This window comes from Corvus brachyrhynchos, unplaced genomic scaffold, assembly GCF_000691975.1.
Source record: "Corvus brachyrhynchos isolate BGI_N302 unplaced genomic scaffold, ASM69197v1 scaffold544, whole genome shotgun sequence".
NCBI lineage: Eukaryota > Metazoa > Chordata > Aves > Passeriformes > Corvidae > Corvus > Corvus brachyrhynchos.
This window is the reverse complement of record NW_008238325.1, coordinates 372,377-380,676: the sequence shown is the minus strand read 5'-3', so window position 1 is coordinate 380,676 and position 8,300 is coordinate 372,377. Positions and strand designations below refer to the sequence as shown.

The following is an 8,300-nucleotide window of genomic DNA, read 5'->3' as shown; positions in this document are numbered from 1 at the left end:
CTGGAGCCCCTTTGGGCCCTACAAGGGGCTCTGAGCTCTCCCTGGAGCCTTCTCCTCTCCAGGTGAGCACCCCCAGCTCTCCCAGCCTGGCTCCAGAGCAGAGGGGCTCCAGCCCTGTGATCCCCATTAATGAAACAACAACGTAGCTCCTCGTCATCAAGAGTCTAAAGTAACGTTTCTTAAAGTTTTAAGAGACCTATTTAAGAAGCATTTGTTTCTCTAATCTGAGAACACTCTGGCCAGAGGGAGCAGATTCCCAGCTGAGCTCTCAGCCAGGTGGGCACGGATGCTCTGACAGCAAACTCCATCAGTGGCTGCTTTCCCCCCCATTTCAATCAGACCGGCGCTGCAAACCCCACTTTGCACCAAAGCGATGACAAAGCCGCGGTGCCCCGCCCCAGAAGGCCAGGTCTGCATCTTACAGAGTGGACAGGAGCTGGAATTGGGGCTGAGCTGGAGCAGCCCGATGTGAGCGTTCCCCGAGCAGCTCCTCATTGGGATGCGCATCCCGGAGCCCGCGGAGCATCGCTCAGCCCGGCAAGACAGCCAGCAGCTCCCCTGCATACCAAGAAGAGCTGCACCGCCTGCTCCGCATGCCTGTTTCAGGACAGGGATATCCCCAGGGACGCGGGAAGCTGGAAATAAAGGGGAATTTTCTAACCGGGGTCGTTTGCGACCGCAGCCATGTGAAGGCTGGCGTTCCTCCGGGGTGACCCCGCCCGCCTCAGATGAGCGGGGTTATTTCGGCTGGGGCTGTTTCGCTCAAGCACGGGGCACAGGAACGTTTTGTGTCGGTCTGAGACACCGAACCTTTGTCAGAACTAAACCCCGCTCAGGCAGGAAAGGCTGGAGGGCTTCAGCTGCAGCGCCGATCCCCATGGAACAGAGGGGAAGCAAAGTGCCCACGTTCCTCTCCAGGGAGTGCCACTGACCATCGCGATTCGGCTACAGAGAAGCTGTGGCTGCCCTGGGTCCCTGGAAGTGTCCAAGGCCAGGTTGGACGGGACACCCTGGGACAGTGGGAGGTGTCCCTGCCCACGGCTGGGGCTGGCACTGGATGAGCTTTAAAGTCCCTTTGAACCCAATCCATTCTGTGATTTATGATTATGAGATAATTTCCCATTAAAGTAAGGGCTTGTTTCTTTTCACCCCTCTGACCTTTCTGAAATCCTTTCCAGTGACACACTTTCAAGCCTTTTTTCTTCAGGGAAATGCAGAAAGATCAGTTTGCATTTCTCCCTTACCCTCTTCAAGACTGAATCACCCAAGATCCAGCCACAGCTTTACCTCTGACCCTCCTGCAAGTTTCCTGCTCCATTTGCAGTAACATCAGTTCATTATTAGGGGAGATAAAGAGGCACCTCTGAGCTTCATTAGGATAGAGAGAAGAATGGGATTTCAGATCTCTGGGAAGAAACCAGCAATCTTTTGGGTGCACAGCTGAAGCTGAATGCCCCCGATCCTCAACACCTGTGAACATTACAAAGAAATCACCAATTATCTCCAGGTTTTGCCTCAAAATGGGATTCAGGAACAAATAGCTCGCACAGCAGAAGGTCTGCCTTGCTTATTATTTTCCTCATTTGCAACTAAACACATTTTGGTTGGCTTTATAAAGAGTTGTTATTTGTTTTGTGTCAACAGCCAGGGTCCTGCTGTACTATTATTCATTGCATAAACACGCATTTACCCCAGCAGTATCCTGCTCCTACTCCTGCACGTTTTGTTCTGTGCCTTTCACATTCCTTTACCAAAGAAGTAGGGAGCTGCAGAGAGGTTTCTGGCTTGCAATACTTGTGCTCGTGTATCTCAGCTCATCAATCACACTCATTTCCTTCCCCACAGTTTGTGCCTTTCTCATTTGATGTGGCTGCATTAAAACCTATTTGTTTTGTAATCAGGTGAATGAGAGAGAGCAAAGCTGTTGTGTCTGAAGTCTCTGGCTCATACACTCAGAAGGAAATCAGAATTATCAGAGAGAAGCTGGAAAATCAGCACTGGCAGACCTACATTTTGCAAGGGTCTCCAAAGACCTGGGAATATCAGGCAGGAGGTGTGCAGCCACTGAGGCCTGTTAGGAAGCGATCCAATAAAAATCCCCTGTGGAATCACCCAGGAGCTGAGGCAGGAGGCTGAGATGGGAATATCATGGTCTGTTGTGCACATAAACGAGCAGGCAGGCTCTGAACCAATATTTACTGGGTGTGTTGTGAAGAGCTCTCAATGAGCTGATGGCAGGGACTGCCGTGGGTCAGAGGAAATGTCCCGTTCTGCAGGGGCTGGGGTCGGATCTCTGCAGCATTCCTGGAGCACAGGGCTGGCAGGGATCAATAACTGACTGCAGACAAGGAATAAACCTCTAATCAAAGAAATCTAACAGGGTTTGCAATGCACCTTTCCTGGATCCCATTCTGCCATCCAGAAGAGACAGAGATTTTACCTCATGAAATATCCCATTTCTCAGGAAATGAGTGGACAACATCTTTCATCTATTGCGTAAATGTAACCATTGTTACAGTGGTAATAATATATAATGTTTTTTTCTTTCAATTCCACCTTCAATTACGTGTAATTCTGCCAGGCTTATTTTCCAAACTCCATCTTCTCTTTTTCTCAAGTTGATTTATCAGGTGAAATCACAGCCGCCCGCTAACTGATGCAATAATTCACTCTGATGGGTGACACACATACAGGTGAAAAAATATTGGCACAATACACAATCACAGTCATCTTAATAAATCATGGTAAATTAGCAGGGAGAACTCATTTTCAAGCTTTTAGCATAACAATTAAGATGAGCTGAGAGTGGAAAGCAAGAGCTCAGAGCCAGGCTGGATGGAGCTCTGAACAACCTGGTCTAGGAAGGTGTCCCTGCCCAGGGGAGGGGGTGAAATGAGATATTATTTAGGTCCTTTCCAACCCGAATCATTCTGTGATTCTGTGAAGCTCCTTGGGCAATCCTGAAACACAATTCTTGTAAACAAGACTCTCTCCACACCAGCACAAGTATATTAATATCACTGGCTGCACTTGAAATAAAAGCATTTAAGGAAGAACTATATGCAACTACAAAGCAATTCAAGAAATTGATCCACACAGAACATAATTTAAAAAGATGTTAAGCTTCACCTGCAGGCTGGTAGCAAGGGAAGCTCCCCACGACGAACTGCGTTTAGTGGGGATTAGTCCTGGAGATGTTGGATCCTGAGGAGTTCCCCAGTGCTCCTGCTTCAATGCCAGGCTGCTCCCATGCTGAATGTGTTCCTGGAGACCTGCCAGGGGGTTTTGCATGTGTTGGGTGACTCTGTAGAGAGCAAGGACATGAACCTGGCAATGCACTGGGTAACGGCTGCTCAGCCCTGGGAGGAGTCCAGCAGCATCAACACTCACAGGCTCCAAGGGGTGGGAGCTCCTCTGTTCCAGAATGGACCCAGAAGGAATCCAGTGAGGGAAGTGCTGTCCCTGCCATGCAGGATGCAGCTTCTGGAGCTGGGATAGAGAGTGAATGTCTGGGAGCCACCACTTCAAACCGTTCATGATAAATACCATTCCCACTTCATGATAAATACAGCTCTGAAGAGATTTCTCCTCAATGACCTCAATCTTGTCCATGCACTGCACGAGTTACACGTCCCTCAGCACAGCAAAACTGGTACCACAATTGCACAGTTGCTCTATGTATGATCAGGACGGGTTCAAATGCACAACTTTCTACTTAAAACCCAAGTGCCTTTGTAATTTTTGCTCTGCAGCCCGTACAGAAAGACAAATAAGGAAGGGTTGAAGCCTGATTGTGGCTTGAGGACTCGAATCTGCAAGGCTGTAAGAGGCATTTATGAGAAGTGGTGTTTCATGAGCTTGGTAATTTGCAGTTTGTTACAAAGACAAATTCATTTCTGACTAAATTGTATTGTAAGTCAGGCTCCTCGGGGAACGTCTGACTAAAAGGTGATGTTACAGTAATTTCCATAACATCAAACTATGAGACAAATTATAAACTTCATAGAGGAGAAAAGTGGGGGAAAAGGAGCAGGAGCTGAGATGGAACGAATTTCTTCATGGTAGTGCTCAGAACGGGGAGAACTCAGCCAATGCTCTGAAACTGCAGTGCTAAAGCTGCTTGAAAACAAGCACAGCCTGGGATTTGCAGCTGTTTGACAGTGACCAACTTCATCCTTTGAAATCATTCTTCAAACCATCCAGATACCCTACAAAGGCTTCTGCAAGGAGCAGACTCCTGGCAGGGATGCAGCAGCTCCACCACTGTTTGGGAATTTCCCTGCAGGGGGATCTGGCCCCCAAAGCTTTCTCATCACAAACAAGGCAAAAAGCAAATGTCACGTGCTCAGTAAAGGATTGAATCTGCGAGGGCTCCAGCAACCACAGCTGCTCCTGAGTAATGGGATGTTCTGAGGGGAAAGGACATTTGTTCTAGTGCAGAATTGCTCTCAAGGAGAGCCAGCTGTCATCCAAACAAGGAAACCACAGCGGTGAGCACAGCTCAGACCTGCCACAGAAACACCTGACTTGGAATCCCAGAGTTGTTTGGGTTGGGAGGGACCTTAAAGCTCATCCAGTGCCACCCTTGCCATGGGCAGGGACACCTCCCACTGTCCCAGGCTGCTCCAAGACCTGTCCAGCCTGGCCTTGGACAATTCCAGGGATGGAGCAGCCACAGCTGCTCTGGGAATTCCATCCCAGCCCCTCCCCACCCTCCCAGGGAACAATTCCTTCCCAATATCCCATCCAGCCCTGCCCTCTGGCACTGGGAAGCCATTCCCTGTGTCCTGTCCCTCCAGCCCTTGTCCCCAGTCCCTCTCCAGCTCTCCTGGAGCCGCTTTTGGCACTGGAAGGGGCTCTGAGCTCTTCCTGGAGCCTTCTCCTCTCCAGGTGAGCACCCCCAGCTCTCCCAGCCTGGTTCCAGAGCAGAGGGGCTCCAGCTCCAGGAGCATCTCCGTGGCCTCCTCTGGACTCCTTCCAGCAGCTCCACATCCCTCTGGTGTCTGGGAACCCAGGGCTGGAGGCAGCAGCACAGGTGGGGTCTCACCTGAGCACAGCAGAGGGGCAGAATCCCCTCCCTCACCTGCTGCCCACTCTGCTTTGGACTTGAAGAGGAAAAACAGAAGTTGTCAACCTTGAAATTTCCAATCAGGGCATTTATCAAGGCAGTTGCACCAGCTGCAGCACAGAGATCCTGTCTTATTAACAGTCCTCACCTGGCAGGTCTTTGCATTTGAATATTTTAATATCACTGCTGTGGTTGTTTTCCTTAATGAGACAGAGGGGGTTCCTTACAGGAGACTGGAAGAGCTCAGAGTGTCCAGCTTGGGTGTGTGACAAACAAGGGGGTGACAAAGTGTGGGAGTCATTGAAGGCAGCCAGCACAAATAGAAAATACCCTGTTTAGTGTAGTACAATGATTATAAATGTGAGGAATGGTATGCAGCAAGGATGAGGGCATTTATCCTGAATATTAGAAACAGCTCGCACAGTGAGGCTGAATTCATGTTCTGTGTGCCAAGGGAACGGGCTAAATTACATGAGAGAGTTCCTTTTCCTCCTGTAATTTCCATCACCTCATGATTCAGTGATAAATTCCCTTCCTACCTCTGCATTTCATTCAGGTCATGCACAGATACAGCACCAGCACAAACCTCCAGTGCCACTGAAGCCTCTGATGCTGTGAGCAACAAAATACAAAGTCTTCCCAAACAGTTAATAATCTCTCACTTTGCTCAAACTCCAACTGGATATTTTCTAGCTGTTTGATAATTTCTATTTCCTTCTTACAGTTCCCACTGGACAGCTGTACCACTGACAAGCTGCTCTAATAAGAATTGTATACCTGAATTATTCAGGGCCAATTCATATTTATATATAAAACTGTATCAGTCCTGGACTTTTACCTAACTACATTTTCCCCACACCCTTTATTACCTGAAAATATAAATGAATGTCATCATAACCTCCCTCAGCCTAGGAAAGACTTACCAAAAACCCTCTATGTTTACAAGTAATACAAGAAAAAAAGGGCAAGAAAATAACTGCAGTTTGTCTTCTGCTGCCCACAAAGCTGAAATTGCATTTACCAAGGAGCCAAACCAGCTTCCTTGGGAGTTGCACCCATGCCATCAGTTCTTAAAGACCCCAAAATTATCTAGATTATTATCATATTTAAAATAACCCAACTATTGGTTTTAATTATCAGCCCAAAATAAACCAAAATGAAATAATAGTTATTGTCAGATTTTAAACAGAGAGAGAGAGAGAGCTCTGTGTGTGGACACAAAGGTGTTCAGACACTCAAGACCAGTCCTGATCGCATTGTAAGCACCATGTGCCAACATTTAATAATGGTGCAATAAGATCAGTATTGGAAAAAAAATTAGGAGGCACATAAATATTTGGAATTTTAGACAGAACTGGCAGTTCTGGAGCTTTTCCTGACTTGCAGGGACGAGTTTATTCCAGTGCAAAGGATGAAGCAGATATGCCAGTGCTCCCTGTAACCTGCAGCTGTAGGACAAGAGGGAATTTCATACATTCTATTTAGCTCAAAAAAGGGGAATCCCAACACTTTTCAGTTCCCTGGGGAATACACTGTGGTTATTGCTTCCTCTGGGGGACAACCACTCCAAAAGGTGTGAATTCATTCCAGTTCTAACAAAAGGGGTTGGTGTTTGTTTTGAGCTTTGGACGCAAATTTATTTCAGCCAATCCACTGTGGTTGGAACGAGTTTTCGGTCCTTGGTCCATCCCAATCTGGTGAAACTGGCTGGAAACTTCTCTGGCTTATTAGGAATGTCCTAAGGGTTATCCTTCTGCACACATTTGACCTCAGTTTCTGCAGTTACTCTTTACCAGAAATTTTTGTGTGTACTTACTTTGGGCAGGGAGCAAGGGGCAGTGGCAGTGGGGAATGAAGTCAGGAGCACAATCCCAGCTCTTCAGGACAAATTCCTGGCTACCCTCATAAATGCTGACTCATTTTTCTGCTGAATAACAATGTGAAATAAAGTGAAATTCAGCTCCATAATACTTCTGTAAAAAAGTCACAGCTAATTCTTGTATCAGTTCCATGAATATTTTCTTATTGCTGTTTCTGCCAGGCTGTATTTTACCTTATCATGTTAGTTTAGACTGCAAATGATATATTTAAGGAATAATTTTTTTCACTCGTAAGAGTGACAATATCTGCTTTATGAAATGTTAAATGCACCCTGGTTTTTTAAGGTGCTGAGCAATCCCTGCTAAATGCTTTGCTCTCAGTAAGAGCAGAGAGAGCAGCTCAAAGTCAGGAAGAAACAGACCAAAATCACTTTTCTCATCACAATGTATAAAAAAATCTTCAAGCTGAATCAGGAGTTTTCTTCTGCTAGAGATGTTTTAATTCAGATTTAAAGAAATAAAAGTCAATGCCTAAAATTTAATTTTTTTTTTAAAAAGGATAAAACTTTCTTTTGCAAATGTTGAGCTAAGTAATCTTAATTTTTTGTAATATTCCCCCCATATACACACTTCTATTTTTCTAGTTAAGTACAAGCTTTGATCCATTTTTACAGCTAGATTCAACCAGTCCAAAGTGGCATTTTTTATTCCAAAAGCATTCTATGCTGAAGCAGCTCACTTAGCTCTGCCCCAGAGTGGAGCTTCAATTGATCCCTCCATGATATCAGCCCTCCCCCAGGTCACAGCCCCCTTCCAAGCAATTTACAATTTCTAGGACCTCTGCAGAGGGATAAAGGGAATTGCTGCTGTCTTACAGTGCTGTGTACACACACAAAATGAGTTTATTTTACCCAGGTGCTTAAGCATTTGCTCCACTTGGCCTCCCAGCCCTGGCTCCAGCAGCCAAATCTGTTGCTCAGAAAGAGAGAAAAGCCCAAACATCCCCCCTGCCACACACACCCCTAAAATAAATAAAAAATAAATTACAGCAGTCAAGGAAGGGAAGAAGCAGATTCCTGGCCCCAAGCAGTGCCCAGCCAAGGCATGTGATGGGCACAGTGAAAACATCTGCAGTGGCTCAGCAGCCTTTAAACCTCTTCCCTTAGGTACAGATAAGCCCCAGGTATTTATAGACTTGATCTCATTTCCTGTCCCGACTTAGTTACACAATGTTTTCCAGGGACTCACATTCCACCTCAAGGCCATTTGGGTTCTTTTTCCCTGCCAGGTGTCCAGCAGAAGACAGAATTCTCCCTGGAAAAGGAGGATCTCCCTGTTTCAGGAGCTAACACAGATGTGGGCATCACCCAGCCACTGCAGCTCGATCCAGCAATCCCATCAGCTCCTGGCCT

General features: G+C 46.6%; 1 long non-coding RNA gene across 8 annotated transcripts in view; it reads right to left on the bottom strand.

Moving 5' to 3' along the window:
• Positions 1–8,013, bottom strand: part of LOC108446761 — a 46,948-nt gene extending 38,935 nt beyond the window's left edge. For 7 of the 8 annotated variants that reach the window (XR_001862056.1, XR_001862054.1, XR_001862059.1 and 4 more), the window contains exons 1-2: positions 7,936–8,013; positions 6,885–6,995 (exon numbers count right to left, since the gene is read on the bottom strand). This is a non-coding gene — a long non-coding RNA (uncharacterized LOC108446761). The remainder of the gene's footprint in view (positions 1–6,884; positions 6,996–7,935) is intronic. The other variant, XR_001862057.1, reaches the window with a different exon arrangement.
• Between the last annotated feature and the right edge of the window lie 287 nt (positions 8,014–8,300).